Here is a 17,500-nt window from a genome sequence, read left to right as displayed (position 1 = left end):
CAATCTAACGCAAAGCTTGATAGACAAATTGTGAGGTGGGAGTGTGAAAGAGAAAGAGAGGGAGGGAGGGAGAGAGAGAGAGAGAGAGAGAGAGAGAGAGAGAGAGAGAGAGAGAGAGAGAGAGAGAGAGAGAGAGAGAGAGAGAAACACAAAAACAAACACAAACACAAACACAGACAGAACACACAGACAAACAGACAGAAAGGCAGACAAGCAAGAGAGGGGAGAAAGAAAGAGGGGGTACTACCCTGGCCCGGTACCAAAACGTCACACAGCACAATGCCCACACACAGCAGCAAGAGGAAAAACAGAGCGTGAGGGACAGTCAAAAGGCTCAGCACATTTGTGCCAGGAGCCAAATGGTGACATCAGCAAACTCGCCACCTCTCAAACCTTCAAGAGAACGTACGGCTTAAATCCAACTGACAGCCAGAACAAACACAGGCACCACCACACACTCGCTCACACACTCTCAAATACACCGAGACACACGCGCGCACACACGCACGCAAGCACACACACAGACACACACACAGGCACCACCACACACTCGAATACACACACACACACACACACACACACACACACACACACACACACACACACACACACACACACACACACACACACACACACACACACACAAAGACAGACACACACACACACACACAGACTGCAAGAGGCATACTGTACTCACACACAAACAGTACACACTCACACATGCACAAAAACACACACTGTTAATAATTAAACTCATTCACAAAAAAGTATAGGTAGATATGATCCTCGACTAGCTACAGCATGTTTGAGATTGGCGATTAGCAACGCGGGGAGTTTCATTGTGAACACATAGTGCTGCTGACACCAAATAAGGAAACGGGGATTCCAGAACAGCCTTCACCCGCTGACGAAAGTGCTGACCTGCAGTGTGTACAAGCATCTGTCACACACACACACACACACACACACACACACACACACACACACACACAGACACACACACACACACACACAGACACGCACACACACACACACACACACACACACAGACACACACACACACACACACACACACACACACACACACACACACACACACACACACACACACACACACGTCACGTGCACGCAGACACACACATACACACAAACACAAACACAAAAACAAACAGGACGCACGCAGACAAACACACACACACACATTCACACACACACACACACACACACACACACACACACACACACACACACACACACACACACACACACACACACACACACACACACACACACACACACAGACACACACTGTGCTGGGCTTAGCTAATGTTTGAATCCTGCTTGCGCTGTCTAATCGTACTTGGCACCACATCACCCACATCTGTGGGAGTTTCGGCCCTGTACAATTACACTGTGTCCATGTGTGTGCGCACGCTGTGTGTGTGTGTGTGTGTGTGTGTGTGTGTGTGTGTGTGTGTGTGTGTGTGTGTGTGTGTGTGTGTGTGTGTGTGTGTGTGTGTGTGTGTGTGTGTGTGTGTGTGTGTGTGTGTGTGTGCGTGCGTGTGTGTGTGTGTGTTTGTGCAAGTGTGTGCGTATGTCCATGTGTGCGAGCGAGAGTGTGTCATGTGGACAGGGTGGGCAGGGCTCAGTCCCAGGGGAGCAGGAGGGATCTGGAGCATGGAGGAGGTGGAGGAGGTGGAGGGGATAGGGGGGGTTGAGTGAGGAAACTAAGGGAGTAGAGAGGCGGAGGGGTAGAATGGAAGGGTGGAGGTGTGGAGAGGGTGGAGGTGAGGAGAGGTGGAGGGGGTGGAAAGGGTGGAGTAGGAGGGAGTGGAGAGGTGGAGGGGGTGGAAGTGTGGAGAGGGTGAGTGGGTGGAGGTGAGGAGAGGTGGAGAGTGTGGAGAGGGGGAAACTAAGGCAGTGCAGTGCAGTGGGGTTGGAGGAGGTAAAGGGGTGGAGCAGGAGGGATCTGGAGCATGGAGAAGGAGGAGGAGGTGGGGGGGTGGAGCGGGTGGAGAGGGTTGAGTGGGAAAACTAAGGCAGTGCAGTGCAGTGGGGTTGGAGAGGGTGGAGAGAGTAAAGTAAGGGAGTGGAGAGGGTGGAGGTGAGGAGTGGTGGGGGGTGGAGGAGGGGAAACTAAGGCAGTGCAGTGCAGTGCAGTGTAGTGCAGTGGGGACGTCCTTGAGAGTAACCCCCTCTGGTTCCATGACTTCAGCTGCTGCTTGCTGCCACCGCAGTGTGTGGCTTAAGCCCAGCATGACGTGGGGCTTGGGCTTGGGCTTGGGGCAGTCCCTCTCCAGGGGGAGCACTGAGGGCGTCCACCCGGAGGCAGAGCTATAAGAGGGGCAAGCAGGGCATTTGGCCCTGGGCCCAGGTGGTGATGGGGCCCCTATTCTGACTCCGCCATACCATATGGGGGGTCCTATCTGTGTTTTGTCCTCGGGCCCTGTGTGCAATTACTCCGCCACTGCGTCCACCAGATAATGGGGACGGTGGTGGGTGGTGGGGTGGTGTTAGGTGGTGATGGGTTTGAGGGAGGTGTGTTTTTTTTCTTCTTCTTCTTCTGCTGTACGAACATCCATATGTATAAGGGCAGTTCAAATGGGACAGCTATAAAAACCTCTACCCCCATTACCCTACCTCTACCCTCATTTCTATTACCCCAAGCTACATCCACACCTCACACACATACTTTTACACACAGATGTAAAGGGAGAATGAACTTCCAGACAAGACATCTAGATATATAGGTAGAATGAAAAGACTACCATATTTGAAAAAAGACCTGCACTCTGACCATTTCGTTGTTTTCTTTAATACACAACGTTTCGGACCTACACACCTTCATCAGGTTCAACTGAATGAAAAGACTGAAAGAGAGCATGAGGAAAAGGGGATATAATTGAATGGGTGAGATTAAAAATATAGAGTGGGAGAGAGAAAGTGTGTGAGAGAAAAGGCGTGCAATTTTCATGCCTAGGAGAGAAACCATGGAAACCTGTTTGGTCCATTCAGACACTGCCCTTTAGCAACACAATAAATTGTAGGTCATGGAAAGATGACTGAAACCCACTGAAATGTCACCGCCCGAAAAAAAAAAAAAATTATTTACTCTGAAAGGCTGGAGAAGAGCATACTAAAGCCAGCAGATTCAGACAGGATAACAGAGTGGGATGCTATTATCTCTGACTGGAATGTTAGCTCAGGTTTGAAATTTAACCAACTGCCAACATATACTACATTCAAATTCTGCTTTCAAGTTCAGGTAAACATGACCTCTCATGGACTGTTAAGGTTTACCATTAATGTAAAGAACCAACCAAAGCAGCTGGAACAGTGAGAGTCTATAGGCAGCTCCAGTGTGGCATTTTTATCCAAAACAAGTTACAGTTATTTTTCCAAGATGCAGAATTCAGAAAACTGATCTCTGTTTGTACTGTCAAATCTTCACAATAAAATGAAAAATGTTGATCACAAAAAAAGATGCAGAGTTCAGTCCCTGTGTTTATATGCCATTTTAAAGGGTACTTCTGCCAGGGATGAGGGTGTAGGGATTCGAAACCTACCACCGTCCATGTCAAAGGCCAACAACTGCTGTATTTTCATCTTTTTCGCTGAAATGCAATGATCAGTTCTAAGCAAATACCCACCAATTCCCACCTTTTCAGTGTAAAACCATTATTGCCGATCATACCGAAGACTGTGTACACCGATAAAGATCTCCAAATGATCACTAAGGACAAAGCAGTTATTAAAACATTGTTACATCCAAGAGACTGTCATTTACAGTATTCTTAAAACTCCCCAAAAACATTTATCACAGACACAAATGAATGATCTAACACAGTCCTGTTGGGCCTATGATACGTAAGCCTGCAGAGTACTTTAAATGTAGCAGAACGCACTGACTGGAGTGACAAATTCATGATTGGAACAGATTTGGCCTGTAAGCGATCCTTGGTTTTTACGATAAACATAACTGTCAGCGTATCACTTTCCTCTGAGTACAGGAAGCCGTTATCACTCGCACGCTCCTGTCCTCCGCAGAAACCTTAGCTAGTGCCACACACGACTTACATAATCGCACGCTCGCACTTACTCACTCGCTCAAATTCGTTTATTCATTCTTTATTCATAGAATGCTTCACTTATACAAACTCAGTCCCTCACTCATAGTCACAGTGTAAGATGAAGTGTTGCAACTATGCTGCTCATTGAAACTGTGCAGCCTATTGCCAAATTCAATCTTTTCATGAACTTTACTTTACTAAGTAATGAACTAGTATTTACTAGTATGACCAAAGTACAGTTTTGCAGGTAAAAGTGTCTATTTTTGGAAATTAAAAACGGCAGACATAGAGAAGAACAACCTTTTCATGCATCAAAAGTGCAATTTCCCCAGTCATAATGAATACTTAAAATTTGATGCCGGTGGTAAGTATTCATGAAAAAGGTAAGATTTGTGAAAGGGCAGCATGAATTCTGGAGAGAAACCGCTGAAAATATTACACAGTGCACCTTTAAACACCTTTAAACAGTATATTCAGCCGCTCACTTACTCCCTCATACATTCACTAAATGACATACCCACACACACTCACATATTAAATCTTCAACTCAAGTCATTCAGCGCTTCAGTGTCAAGGGCAGTTCTGCATTTGCCTCTCCCTCTCCCCCCTCTCTACTACAGTTCAAATGTTAGACAGTTCCACAATTCAGACTGGCAGGGAGGGCACCCTAAGACTAACACCACTCAGCGCTTCAGCTATAATTACAAAACTCATTTACTCACTCACTTCTGGCAATCCCTCACTCAGTTAGTATCTAACTAGACCATTGAGGCCCAGTCCAGTCTCATTACCAGCACGTAGCCATAGCTCTTACTGATGAAAATACTCTACATAGCAAGAGTCGTAGCCACTTTCTGCAGATGAGCCCGCCGGCGGACCGGTTCAATATGTGCTGAAAAGACTCTACTACATCATAACAACATTGTTATGACATTACTTCAGTAATGCCTTCAGTGACAGATAAAGACTCGGCCATTACAATTTCAGTGAGAATAAGGTAACAACAGAAGCTCTGCGCAAAGTGGTTAAGCATCATATTAACCTCTGAGGTCTAAGGCCTTTCAGAGGCTTTTAGGCTGCTTGCACCACCCTGACATTTTCAAGTATTTTCAACTAACAGTAAGCATCTATGCAAAAGTGAAATATATGGTTGCATTCTGAAAAGCCTGACAATAAATAATCTGAAAGAAAATTGGGTGTCATACAAACATGTTTTATTTAAATTGAGTATAAACACAACTGTACAAAAAAACAGATTTCAGAGGTCTTCAAAAAGTGCAAGAAAACACACAATAAATATATCTAGCCAAGACTTTTGAAGTTTGAATCTTGTAAACAAATGTGTTGGCTGCATAAAAGTAAAAAGGGCATTTAGAAATGTTTTGTTGTTTTCATACAAAATGCAAAAAAAGAAACACTATGTCAGGCCACTGCCTGTCTCATTTGAATACTAATGAGATAGGTGTGAAAAACCTCTAATGGCCCACACCCCCCTGTCAATCTCCATGTGCTCTGATAACACCCCCCTGTCACTCTCTTTGTCCTGTGGCCAAGTGAGCCGCTTGGCTGTGTTTACCCTAGCTCAAAGGGACGTGTTGTCACCTCTGAATAGCCACTCAAGCACCGGTACTTTACATGTGAATAGCTATACGTGTGGCTGCTACAGGCAGAGAGTACAGAATATGCGAAGATTTCTTTTCACTTTCTTTAAATTGGGCCAGCTATATAATTTATTTAATATATATATATATATGAAATCTGGAAGGTCTGAGGTTTCTAATGGTGTAACTTATATGTTTCAATGACAAAAACTCACAGAGTTACAGATTTGTTTTTGGAGACATGTCAAATTGCCCTCTCAAGGGCAATTAGACCTCAGAGGGTTAAGACTTGGTCGAGACAAGTTTGGTGACAACAAGGTTATAACAGGGACTCTCCGCGAAGGGGTTAAGTCACTATCTCACTTGTACTGTATACCCCTCCTAAAACCCTGCAGTGACGTTCGGACATTTGTACCATAGAACAGTTAAGGCCCCAAAGGCAGCATGACAATCGCAGCAGAGCAGAGGAGCTAGGAAGAGAGACAGGGAGAAAGCGACACGAGCGCGGCATAAAAGGAAAGCTAGCTTTGGCACGGCAGCTCATCATTAAGTCATAGAGGAGAGAAAAGGTCTGCATTATTTCCAGGCTTAGGCTACTCTCTCCTTCTGGACTGCCAAAACACACACCGGAACCTTAGCAGCGTGTGTGTGTGTGTGTGTGTGTGTGTGTGTGTGTGTGTGTGTGTGTGTGTGTGTGTGTGTGTGTGTGTGTGTGTGTGTGTGTGTGTGTGTGTGTGTGTGTGTGTGTGTGTGTGTGTGTGTGTGTGTGTGTGTGTGTGTGTGTGTGTGTGAGAGAGAGAGAGAGAGAGAGAGAAAGTCTGTGTGTGTGAGAGAGAGAGAAAGTATGTGTGTGAGACAGAGAGGGAGTGAGGGAAACAGGGAGAAAGGCAGACCGAGAGGTATGTATGTGCATGTGTGTATCAGTGGAGTGTGTCCTTCAGTGAGTGTATATGTGAGAGTGTATGCATTTGCAAGCATGGTCCACGTGGGCGGATGAACAGAGCATTCTGCATCATCTACATCTGAGAGTGGCGAGAGTGGTGGGGAGGGATAAGGGAGGAGGGGTGGATGAGGGAGAGAGAGAGGGGGAAGGGAGGGAGGGAGGGAGGGGGTGAGATCTATCCGCCTTTACCGTTTCCTCCGAAGCCGGCCGGCGGCCAACTGGCAACGCTCCGCTCTGGGCTGCTGGACTGAGACAAAAAATCAGGCCGGGCATTTTCAGCCAAGACCGATCCGCCAGGCATTAACAGGGACAACGAAGCCTGTGACAATATTTTTAGTCATCTATTACGAGCTACGCTATTTTGACCACAACAGGCAAAATGAATATTTGTATCCGACTTGAGCAGGTCAGCTGTAGTAGTGGCATGAGGTCTGATACACTACTACACTGAGGGGAGTACCAGGTCAAAATTATCAACAGTCCACCGCGCAAATGCCCTGCATGCCTTGATATGGCCAATCCAGCTATGGCTCCGCTCTGCTCTGCTCGGCTCGCTCGGCCAGTCCCCTTCTCCACTGTCAGCTGATAGTCCCCTCTCACAGCCAAGAGACATGAAGAGCCATGTAGAAGAGGAGAACATTTAAATCCGTCATCACTCCTCATTACAGTACGACCGCCAGTCCAGACGCATTTGCACTGCATAACATCGTGACCTGGGAGTCACAGACAGGGCAGTGATGGTAGGAAATAGGGTCGACCTGTTAGCCTGGCGACGCCATCCTGTGTACTCCACCCAAGGATTTTGGCTCCGTACCTAGTCAGGTGAAACCCTCCTAGCTCGGTTCGCTCACTGTTTAGCCAATCAGCAAACAGTTGAGAGTGGTGATGCAGAACTCACCCGCAAAGTCTGTTACTGATTGGTTAAGGTAACACTATTCACACTTTTGTTTTATTATTTGTATACTTTTGCCACGCTATATCGTAACAGCCATGCTAATAAAGCACAATATGGGTTTTAATTTGAATTCGGAACTCCAATGAATTTAAATGGCAGAGTAAGATCAGACCATCTCCCACCCTCCATAGAGACGGATTCCTCTTAGCTTTCACCAGACTGTTTGACGTTGTCAATAGTCGGCTTTCGCCCAGGCTACCAACCTGTATGCCCTATGGCCAATCCAGCTATGGCTCCGCTCCGCTCTCCTCTGCTCACCAGCTTGGCCAGCCAGTCCCCTTCTCCACTGCCAGCTGATAGTCCCCTCTCACAGCCAAGAGACGCCCATGAACAAGAGGAGAATGTTTAAATCCGTCATCACTCCCCATTACAGTACAACAACCGCGTCCAGACACATTTGCACTGCATAACATCGTGACCTGGGAGTCACAGACAGGGCAGTGAAGGTCCCTGGAAATGGGCTGACCGCAGGTATCAAAAAAAGATTCAGTGCGTAGATCAAGGGGTGACCACACATATTAACTTAGCGCAGAGCCTATGTTATAACCTTACTGTCACCAAAATTGTCATGGCTATGTCTTAATCTGTATCCCAATTGAAGGAGTCTGAGGAAGGGCCAGGGTGGCCCGAAACGTCACAAAATAAAATGGCTTAAATGGGAGCTCATCGGTGTGCGGTTTTCTTCACTGCCAATGTCTTAATCTGTTACTCAAGGCTCTCAGTACCGTCATAGCAATGTTGTTGTGATATAGTTGAGTATTTTCAGCACATAGTGAATGGGCCCGCCAGCGACTCCATCTGCAGTAAGAGGCGACAAAAAGATATAGAAGATCAAGTCATACGATCAAGTCATACGCCGTACGAATAATAATTTAAAGGCCAACTTCCGATAAAACTCAGTTTTACTCACTCCTTTCGAAGATCGGACGGTCACCCCAAGTTAAACTCACTTGCAAGGCTCTCATAGCGGTGCGTCAACTCTCCTAGCTGTGTTTCCCGGTGTTTCCCAATTTACATAAATAATGCAGAGAAACGAGCGAATCACGAAAGCCTTTCTGTGTTTCGTCACGTCGAAAGAAGGCGTTGCCCACAAAGGTTTATATCGACCCATTTATCTAAAAACATGTCGAGTAATTTTTTTCTGCTTGTTTTCAAAACAAGCAACGTCTGGTGGCCCGAAACATAGCTTAGCTTAGCTATCAGCTGGTTGCTACTCTCAGGTACACACACAGCACAAAGCCTCCTACATAAAGCCTGCTCACCCTGGTTGCTCCGTGCCTGCAGCTCGCCTAGGGGTCGCTGTCGAAAGAGCACAGCCCTGAATGGAGCATGCACGCCTCCGTTGGCGCCCCTATAGTGCAGTACCACCCGGGGAAGTGGCGACTCTGTTTCCCATTACATTCTCTCCAAGAACTGGAGGACTGAGCCAATCAGAGACGCGTTTCTTCGAGAGCAGGAGGAGTGAGCCAATCAGAGACGCATTTCCACGAGAAACACGGAACACTCTCTCGTTTCTCCACAAGCCACCTTGCCAGCTTGCAAAAACGCCTTGAAACAAAGCAACCAGAACGTTTTTTAAAACAGGACCAACGCGTAACACATTCAATAACAATTGGGAACACGGCAATATTAATTAAATGACGTTGAGAGGCCATCTTTAAGCGTGTAGCAGTTTTTCAATTACCCTCACAGACAGACAATCAAGAATGCCCCTTCCAACCCCCCACCCCACAGTTGCCCAAAATAACCCCCTAATTGGAGACCCCTAAAAAGGCTGGGCTATATTTGTCCGAGTATTTTAAGCCTTAGGGGGCATAAAAGAGGGATGGATGGTTTCTGGCATAGCAGGGGTGCATTTCTCGAAACGATAGTTGCTTACCATGTTAACTACTTTGTTGTTTGCAATACAATTTCCCATTGGCACCTACCCAAGTTGCTAACAGGCTAACAACAATGCTTTCAAGAAATGCACCCCAGAACAGGGGGGGTGAAAGAGAGAAAGAGAGGAAGAGAGAAAGAAAGAAAAAAAAACAGGAGGAGAAAAAAAAGGCAGGGTGGATGGATGCCAGAGCAGGGCAATCCCCCTTTCCAAGCCTCCCCAGTCAACAGTTGCCCCAATGACGCCAGCCTCACCTGCTGCCGCAAATTGCATTAAGGGGGGACGTGGAGGGTCAGGGCGTCTGGCAACCGCAACACAACAATGATACAGCACTTACAGGGACACATATACACACACGCACATGCACACACACACACATGCATGCACACACACACACACACACACACACACACACACACACACACACACACACACACACACACACACACACACACACACACACACACACACACACATACTAGTACATGCATGTGTTCCACACGCACACACACACAAACACACACACACACACACACACACACACACACACACACACACACACACACACACACACACACGCACATGCACACACACACGCACACACACACGCACACACACACACACACACACACATACAAAGTACACTCACACAAAGTACTCACAAAGTACACACAAACTACACACAAACTACACACACACACAAAGTTTACAAACTACACACACATACACACAAAGTACCCACACAAAGCACACGCATCAACACATAAAGAACAAGCATGGCATGTCTAACACCCCATCTACATACGCTATGTCTGATTTTTGGGGCAACATACCATAGCTACAAACTCTCCTTTCTGACTGAGCACGTATTCCGTTATCAGCATGTAGCAGTGAGTAGACAATGAAGCATATTTATGGAGAAAACAAGCGATTACAGCCACACTACTAACAAATGACCCTTTGACCTTGATCTCACTGCAGCAAAATGGAGAACATGTATACTGCACATATGTAGCATATGTATACAGTAACTTTTTTTGGTCTCTATATCACTCTCTTAAAGGGTAGTCAATGCATTCTTCCAAGTCATGTAATCTCCATGGGTAAGTGGTCTGTGTTTTTCACTCTGTCACCAAAGGAGCCTTGCCTCAGTTACAGAGCAAGTTTCCATGGCAACCCAGCTGGTATTTTAAAAAGATGTTTTATTTTTTCTTTCCAAAGCGTGCCACTTACAAGGCATAGCGACTTTAACACTGCGCCGCAGACCAGACCGAGACAGACAGAGAGAGAGTCAAGCAGAAAGACAGAGGGAGACAGAGAGAGAGAAAGAGAGAGACACATAGAGAGGGAGACAGAGGGAGAGAGAGAGAGAGAGAGAGAGAGAGAGAGAGAGAGAGAGAGAGAGAGAGAGAGAGAGAGAGAGAGAGAGAGAGAGAGAGAAATAACAGGAATGACGGTGCAAGTATTCTGCATGTGAGCGGAGCAAGCTGCATCAGAGCAATGTGAAAAATGAAGACCAAGATAATTTCATTTTCTGAGGCGCTATGCAAGTCTCATATGATCATAATTCAGTGGTTCCCAAACGGTTTCTGCGGGGACCCACTATTGGAAATATAAGTAAATATTTTAAATTAAAAACTGTCCGCAAACATTGCTAGAAATCCACAGGACAGCAAATACTTCTATTAGCTTCAAAAAAATGAAGAGCAGGAAACTGTGGCACTCTACTGGGCAGTCTATTTGCCTTTGAACTATTAAAAAATAAGAAAACGGAGTGCCACAGTTTCCTACTCTTAATTTTTTTTTAACTTTATCCACCCACTGTTAGAGCACCCGTGTCAGAAGATCTGGATCCACGCAGTGCTTCCATTTTTTTCCTTCTTTCTGTACATCTATTAGCTGTTAGCTGTTAACCTGTGGATATCCCGTTTTTAGGCAATGTCCCACTTGTCTGCGACCCCCGTTCAGTGCCTCCACGACCCGCCCCACCCCCCCAGGGGTCCCGACCCCCAGTTTGGGAACCACTGTGATAAGTGAAGATATTCATCAGAGGGTCGCAGCGGCCGGCTGGTTCTAGCCAATGGCAGCCCACCAGCCGGCTGGTTCTAGCCAATGGCAGCCCAGCCACCGGCGGCATGCGGAGCAGAGCTGTGAGTGTTTACAGTCTGAATATTTTCCATTATGTGGCAGCAGCATGCACAGGCACTGCACTACACACTACTGCTGCTGCTACACTGGACAAAAGGGGTGTGCGTGCGTGCGTGCGTGCGTGCGTGCGTGCGTGCGTGCGTGCGTGTCTGCGTGTGTGTGTGTGTTGCACACTCCTACGACACTGAAAACTGAGGATGAGCAAGCAATCACCACAACAAACAAACACACGCAGAGACAACACATATGCACACACACAAACGCACACAGACACACACACACACACACACACACACAAACACACACACATTTACCAGAATTACCTTCCCAAGAGACATGCTGGTGGCATGTTTACACACACGTGCATCCACACACACACACACACACAGACACACAGACACACACACACACACACACACACACACACACACACACACACACACACACACACACACACACACACACACAAAGTTCAAGGGACACAGGCTCATGGCATGTCTGACTCTGACTCTGATCTGCCGCACCTGCTGTCATCCAAGAGAGCCTAACCCCGATGACAAATCAAACGGGATCTCTCTCCCTCCGTCTGAAGTGCTTCCACGTACCGCAAGCAGTTGTTGCGCATCGGTAATGACCCTTAATACCACATGGCCCAGGGGTGCATTTCTCAAAAAAGGGAAGTTGTCAGCCTGTTAGCAACTTCGGTAGTTGCCAATGGGAAAATGCATTGAAAACAACAAAGTAGCTAAAGAAGTAAGCAACTTTGGTTTCGAGAAATGCACCCCAGTCCTGCAGTTCCTGTATAAGGAGCGCCGCCGCCGGCCCTGAGGCCTGAGTAATTACCCATAATGGCCGCAGAGATGGAGAGATATATCACAGTCAGGGAAGGGGCAAAGAGGTCAGTTGTCCAGGGCCCAGGGAGGCAGGGATGGAGGCAACCCAAAATTGGGCTTTCATGACATTGTACTGTATTGAATGGGGGGCCCTTTTAGACGACTTTGTCCTGGGCCCAGAAAAAAGCTGCTAGCAGCCCTGGCCACAGTACAAGAAGAGGACATGGAGGGCCCAGGGAGGCAGGGAGGCAGGGGGGGCAAAATTGGGTTTTCATGATATTGTACTGTACGTAAGTATTGAATGGGGGTGCCCTTTTAGACGACTTTGTCCTGGGCCCAGAAAAAAGCTGTCAGCGGCCCTAGCCACAGTACAAGTAGAGGACATGGAGTGGAGTGGAGAGGAAGAGGAGAAGCATGAGACGGATGAAAACAAAGCCTGGCTTCCTCCCTTCTTGCCTTGCTTTGCCCTAATAGGGAGAATGGAGTGGACAGAGAAAGACACTCGGCTCTGGGGAGTGAAGAACAGGAACATCTCAAACATGAACTCATTCACCTCCACTATCACCACACACATACTGTACTGAACACACACACAAACCTGCATACACACAAACACACACAAATGCACATACACGCACACAAGTGTACACACACAAACACACACACACGCACACACACAGGCACACACACACACGCACACACACACACACACACCTTCACATGCACACGCGCGTGCACACACACACACACACACACACACACACACACACACACACACACACACACACACACACACACACACACACACACACACACACACACAGCAGCAGCAGCAGCAGCAGCAGCTCCTGGTCCATCTCATCCCTTGTCCTGCACTTCATCCTCACCCCCAGTACAGTCAGTCCCCATCTGCATCTGTGATTCAGCACGGAGACAACAGCCACCCCTGCACCCCAGCCACCCCGCACTACCCTGCTCCACAGCCAGAGTTATAGAACAGAGGGAGAGAGGGGGAGAGAGAGAGAGAGAGAGAGAGAGAGAGAGAGAGAGAGAGAGAGAGAGAGAGAGAGAGAGAGGGAGAAGAGAGAGAGAGAGAGAGAGAGAGAGAGAGAGAGGGAGAAAGAAAGAGAGTGGTGGGGAACAACAGACACCCCTAGACCCCAGCCAGAGATATAGAACAGAGGGAGAGAGAGAGAAGGAGGGAGAGAGAGAGAGAGAGAGAGAGCGAGAGAGGGAGAGAGAGAGAGAGAGAGAAAGGGAAAGAAAACGAGAGTGAGAGCAAGAGAGAGAGAGAGAGAGAGAGAGAGAAAGGGAAAGAAAACAAGAGAGAGAGAGAGAAAGACAGAGAGAGAGAGAGAGAGAGAGAGAGAGAGAGAGAGAGAGAGAGAGGGGAGAGAGAAAGAGAAAGGAAAAAAGATAAAGTGAGAGAAAGGGAAAGAGAGCAAGGGAGAGAGAAAGGGAAAAAGAGAATGAGAGAGAGTGAGAGAGAAAGGGAAAGAGAGAGAGAGAAAGGTAAAAGGAGAGAGAGTGGTGGGGAATCTGGGGCGATGTTTTTATTTTTAGAGGAGCCCTCCACATCCACTCTGTCTTCCTTGCGGCCGGCTGCTGCCAACCTCCTCGTGCGGCAGGTAGACGAGGTAGATGAGCCGCTCAGGTAGAGGAGAGAGGGGGAACAGAGAGAGAGGGAGAGAGAGAAAGTAGATGAGCCGCACAGGTAGAGGAGAGAGGGGGAACAGAGAGAGAGGGAGAGGGAGAAAGTAGATGAGTTGCACGGGTAGAGGAGAGAGTGGAGAGTGGAGGATGGGGGGGGGGTCTGGTTGTGAGTGATTGCAAGAGTTTTAAAATAAAGGAGGAGAGGGGGGGCAGAGAGAGAGAGAGAGAGAGAGAGAGAGAGAGAGAGAGAGAGAGAGAGAGAGAGAGAGAGAGAGAGAGAGAGAGAGAGAGAGAGAGAGAGAGAGAGAGAGAGAGAGAGAGAGAGAGAGAGAGATAGACAAGGTCGAGGGAGAAGGGGAGAGAGAAAGAGAGAGAGACAAGAGAGAGAGAGAGAGAGAGAGAGAGAGAGAGAGAGAGAGAGAGAGAGACTAGATGAGCTGCACAGGTAGAGGAGAGATAGTGGAGAGTGAGGGTGGTGGGGGGATCTGGTTGTGAGTGATGGCTTTCTAAATCAAGACCCCTTCAAGATAATAAGACATTGGAGAGAAGAAAGAAAGAAAAACATGTTTTTTATACAGTAAGCGTTTAGCCAGGAGAGAAGGATGGAAGGCAGAGAGGAAGTAGACCGGCCAGGAGCAATACAAATATTGCTTCTGAGCTGCAGAAAAATCAGGAACTCCTCCCACTTTTTCAGGAAGCAAACAATCAGTAGTAAATGAAGGGAGGTGGGTCAACCATGCCATTTGGGAAAAGTTAATTCTCATGCTCTTGAGTTTTGAGGAGATTTGTAAATCGATGATAATCAGGTTGATTGGAATGAAGAGTAACACTAACACACATGGGGGTAAACACACACACACACACACACACACACACACACACACACACACACACACACACACACACACTGTACGCAAATAAAACAAAGGCTCAGCATTACACATTTCCTGTTCAAATGAGGCTTCCACTCCACACACAGCACACAAGGGGTCAGAAGGACTGTGAGTGACCCCTCAAGACCCTTTCAAGATAAGAAGAGAGAAGAGAGAATCCTGTTTCAGTTGAGCATTTCAACAGAAGAGGCAGGACAGTGGAGATGAGCGGGGGATGGGGGGGAGGGGGTGTCTGTGGGCAGCCGTGGTGTAATGGTTACACAGTTGGACATTAGGTCACAGGGTTCCAGGTTTGAATCCCGCCCTAACATCTCCCTACACCTTCCTCCATGGTTGACGTAACCTTGAGCAAGGCACCTAGGCCCTCATTGCTCCAGGGACTGTAACCAATAACAAAATCTATAAGTCGCTTTAGGTAAAAGCTTAACGTAAGATAAAAGTGTCAGCTAAGTATAATGTAATCTTAAAAATCGAATAAATGATTGGAGTTAGAAAAGAAGATATGTGTTTTCGCTCATTATGAGACAGTATTCAAGCACTTACAGTAATCAAGAAAGCAAGATGTTACAACGAGATGAGGGTAAAAGTCAAGTGGAATGCAGAGGAGTGAAATGAAGGATTAAAATGAACAGTTAGACACTGATGAGTAAAGTGGGATTGGACCAGGAGGATTTGGGAATATGAAGGCTATGCTAGCCGCTCAGTGGCACTCAGTAACTGGCCTACATTGCACTAAACTTAGGGAGGCCAGCTAGACACACACACACACACACACACACAAACACACACGTACACACGCAAGCACGCACACACACACACGCACACACACACGCACACGCACACACACACGCACACGCAAGCACACGCACGCACACGCAAGCACACGCACACACACGTGCACGTTCACGCACACACAGACGCACACACACACACACACACACACACACACACACACACACACACACACACGCTGCAGGCTGGGGTCAGGAGCAGACCAGCTAGTAACTATCTGGGTCTGATGTGGCCAGGCTTCACACAGGCAGCCATGTCCCACATGTTCACTACACTGGCCTGCAAAGGATGGATGGTTTCGAAATAGCCACTTGCTCACTATGGAGCACACTTCACAGTGTGCAATTTACATAGTGTTACTCCTTCCTACCAATCGCACCAGCAATACAATAAGTAGTGAACAACAAATATTCCAAATTGATCCATTACATTCATTGTCATGCAACATGCATGCATCCGCTTTCATACATGTGTCCTACATGCATAGTCCAAGGGTGCATTGCACGAGAAAAAGAGGACCTTTGCTTCAGGAGGTCAACAGGACACAGAGGAATACAGTCTAACCCTACACAGTAAATTTTATAGTGTTAAAATAACACTTAAAGAGTTAAAATCAACACTGCTCTAGTCTCTATTTGGTCCTGCTCCAGATCAGTGTTAAACACTGGTGTTAGATTCATAGTGTTAAGCTAACACTATAAAGAGTAAAGCAGTTTCGGGGAGCATACAATGGCGCAGACAAACTCCATCACCTCGAGGAGGCGGGGGCTCTCTGGAGTACTTCTAACTCCACACAATTTAACAACTTCATTTGTCACTGACACTGGAGAGCATCTCACTCCATTTGGTGGTGGAATTACTCCAATAGTGTTAATAAGCCTTAACACTGCAAAATTAACACTGGCAAATTTACTGTGTAGAAGCATGCAGTAAATTCATTTCATTTTTTTCTTTTGTGCCTTTTTTTGTGATAGGACAGTGAGTGAGGGACAGGAAGCGAGTGGAGAGAGAGAGAGACGGGGAAGGACCGTCAAATTACCCCGGGCCGGAATCGAACCCTGGTCACCGGGGTAGTAACCCAGTGCCCTACAGTTAGTTAGGCCACGGCAGGGCCAGTACATTCATTTCAATTGCACTGCACTGTGTATGCATGCTTATAATAATGATGAAAGTCACCCAAGAGGCTTCCCAACACTGCGGTACGGTATGTCATCTCTAGGATGATGTGACAGGTGGCCCAAATCAGGTGACATGATCAGCTGTCCCGGTGAGCCATGGGTAGCACAGCTGGGGTCAGATGAGTCAGGGTCCCGTCAGATAAGAGCCATCCCAGTGATGAAGCTCAGAGATTATGCCTGATGACTGGTTTTGGAGCAGTCCACACTTTTCATCTCTACACAGTGTTACCAGAACCTACTGTTTGCCCGAAATAGAGTAGACTCGGCAATAATTGGCAAGAAGATGCATTGGCTCAAGTCTCCCATAGAGATGAATGGGAATTGGCCATTTTCTTCCGGTTTCCGGGTCTATTCCCACCCCCCTGCCATTGCTTCATTTCAAAATAGTATCCCCTCTCTTCAGTATCAACGGTGACAGGTGCCCTAATCAGGTGACGTGATCAGCTGACCTGGTCAGCCATGTGTAGCACAGCTGGGGTCAGATGAGTCAGGGTCCTGCAATATCCCCCAGGCCAGGGACAAACACACACAACACCTCAGATAAGAGCCATCCCA

The sequence above is a fragment of the Engraulis encrasicolus genome, chromosome 5 (assembly GCF_034702125.1).
Source record: "Engraulis encrasicolus isolate BLACKSEA-1 chromosome 5, IST_EnEncr_1.0, whole genome shotgun sequence".
NCBI classification, from domain to species: Eukaryota; Metazoa; Chordata; class Actinopteri; order Clupeiformes; family Engraulidae; genus Engraulis; species Engraulis encrasicolus.
Note: the sequence above shows the minus strand (reverse complement) of the source record.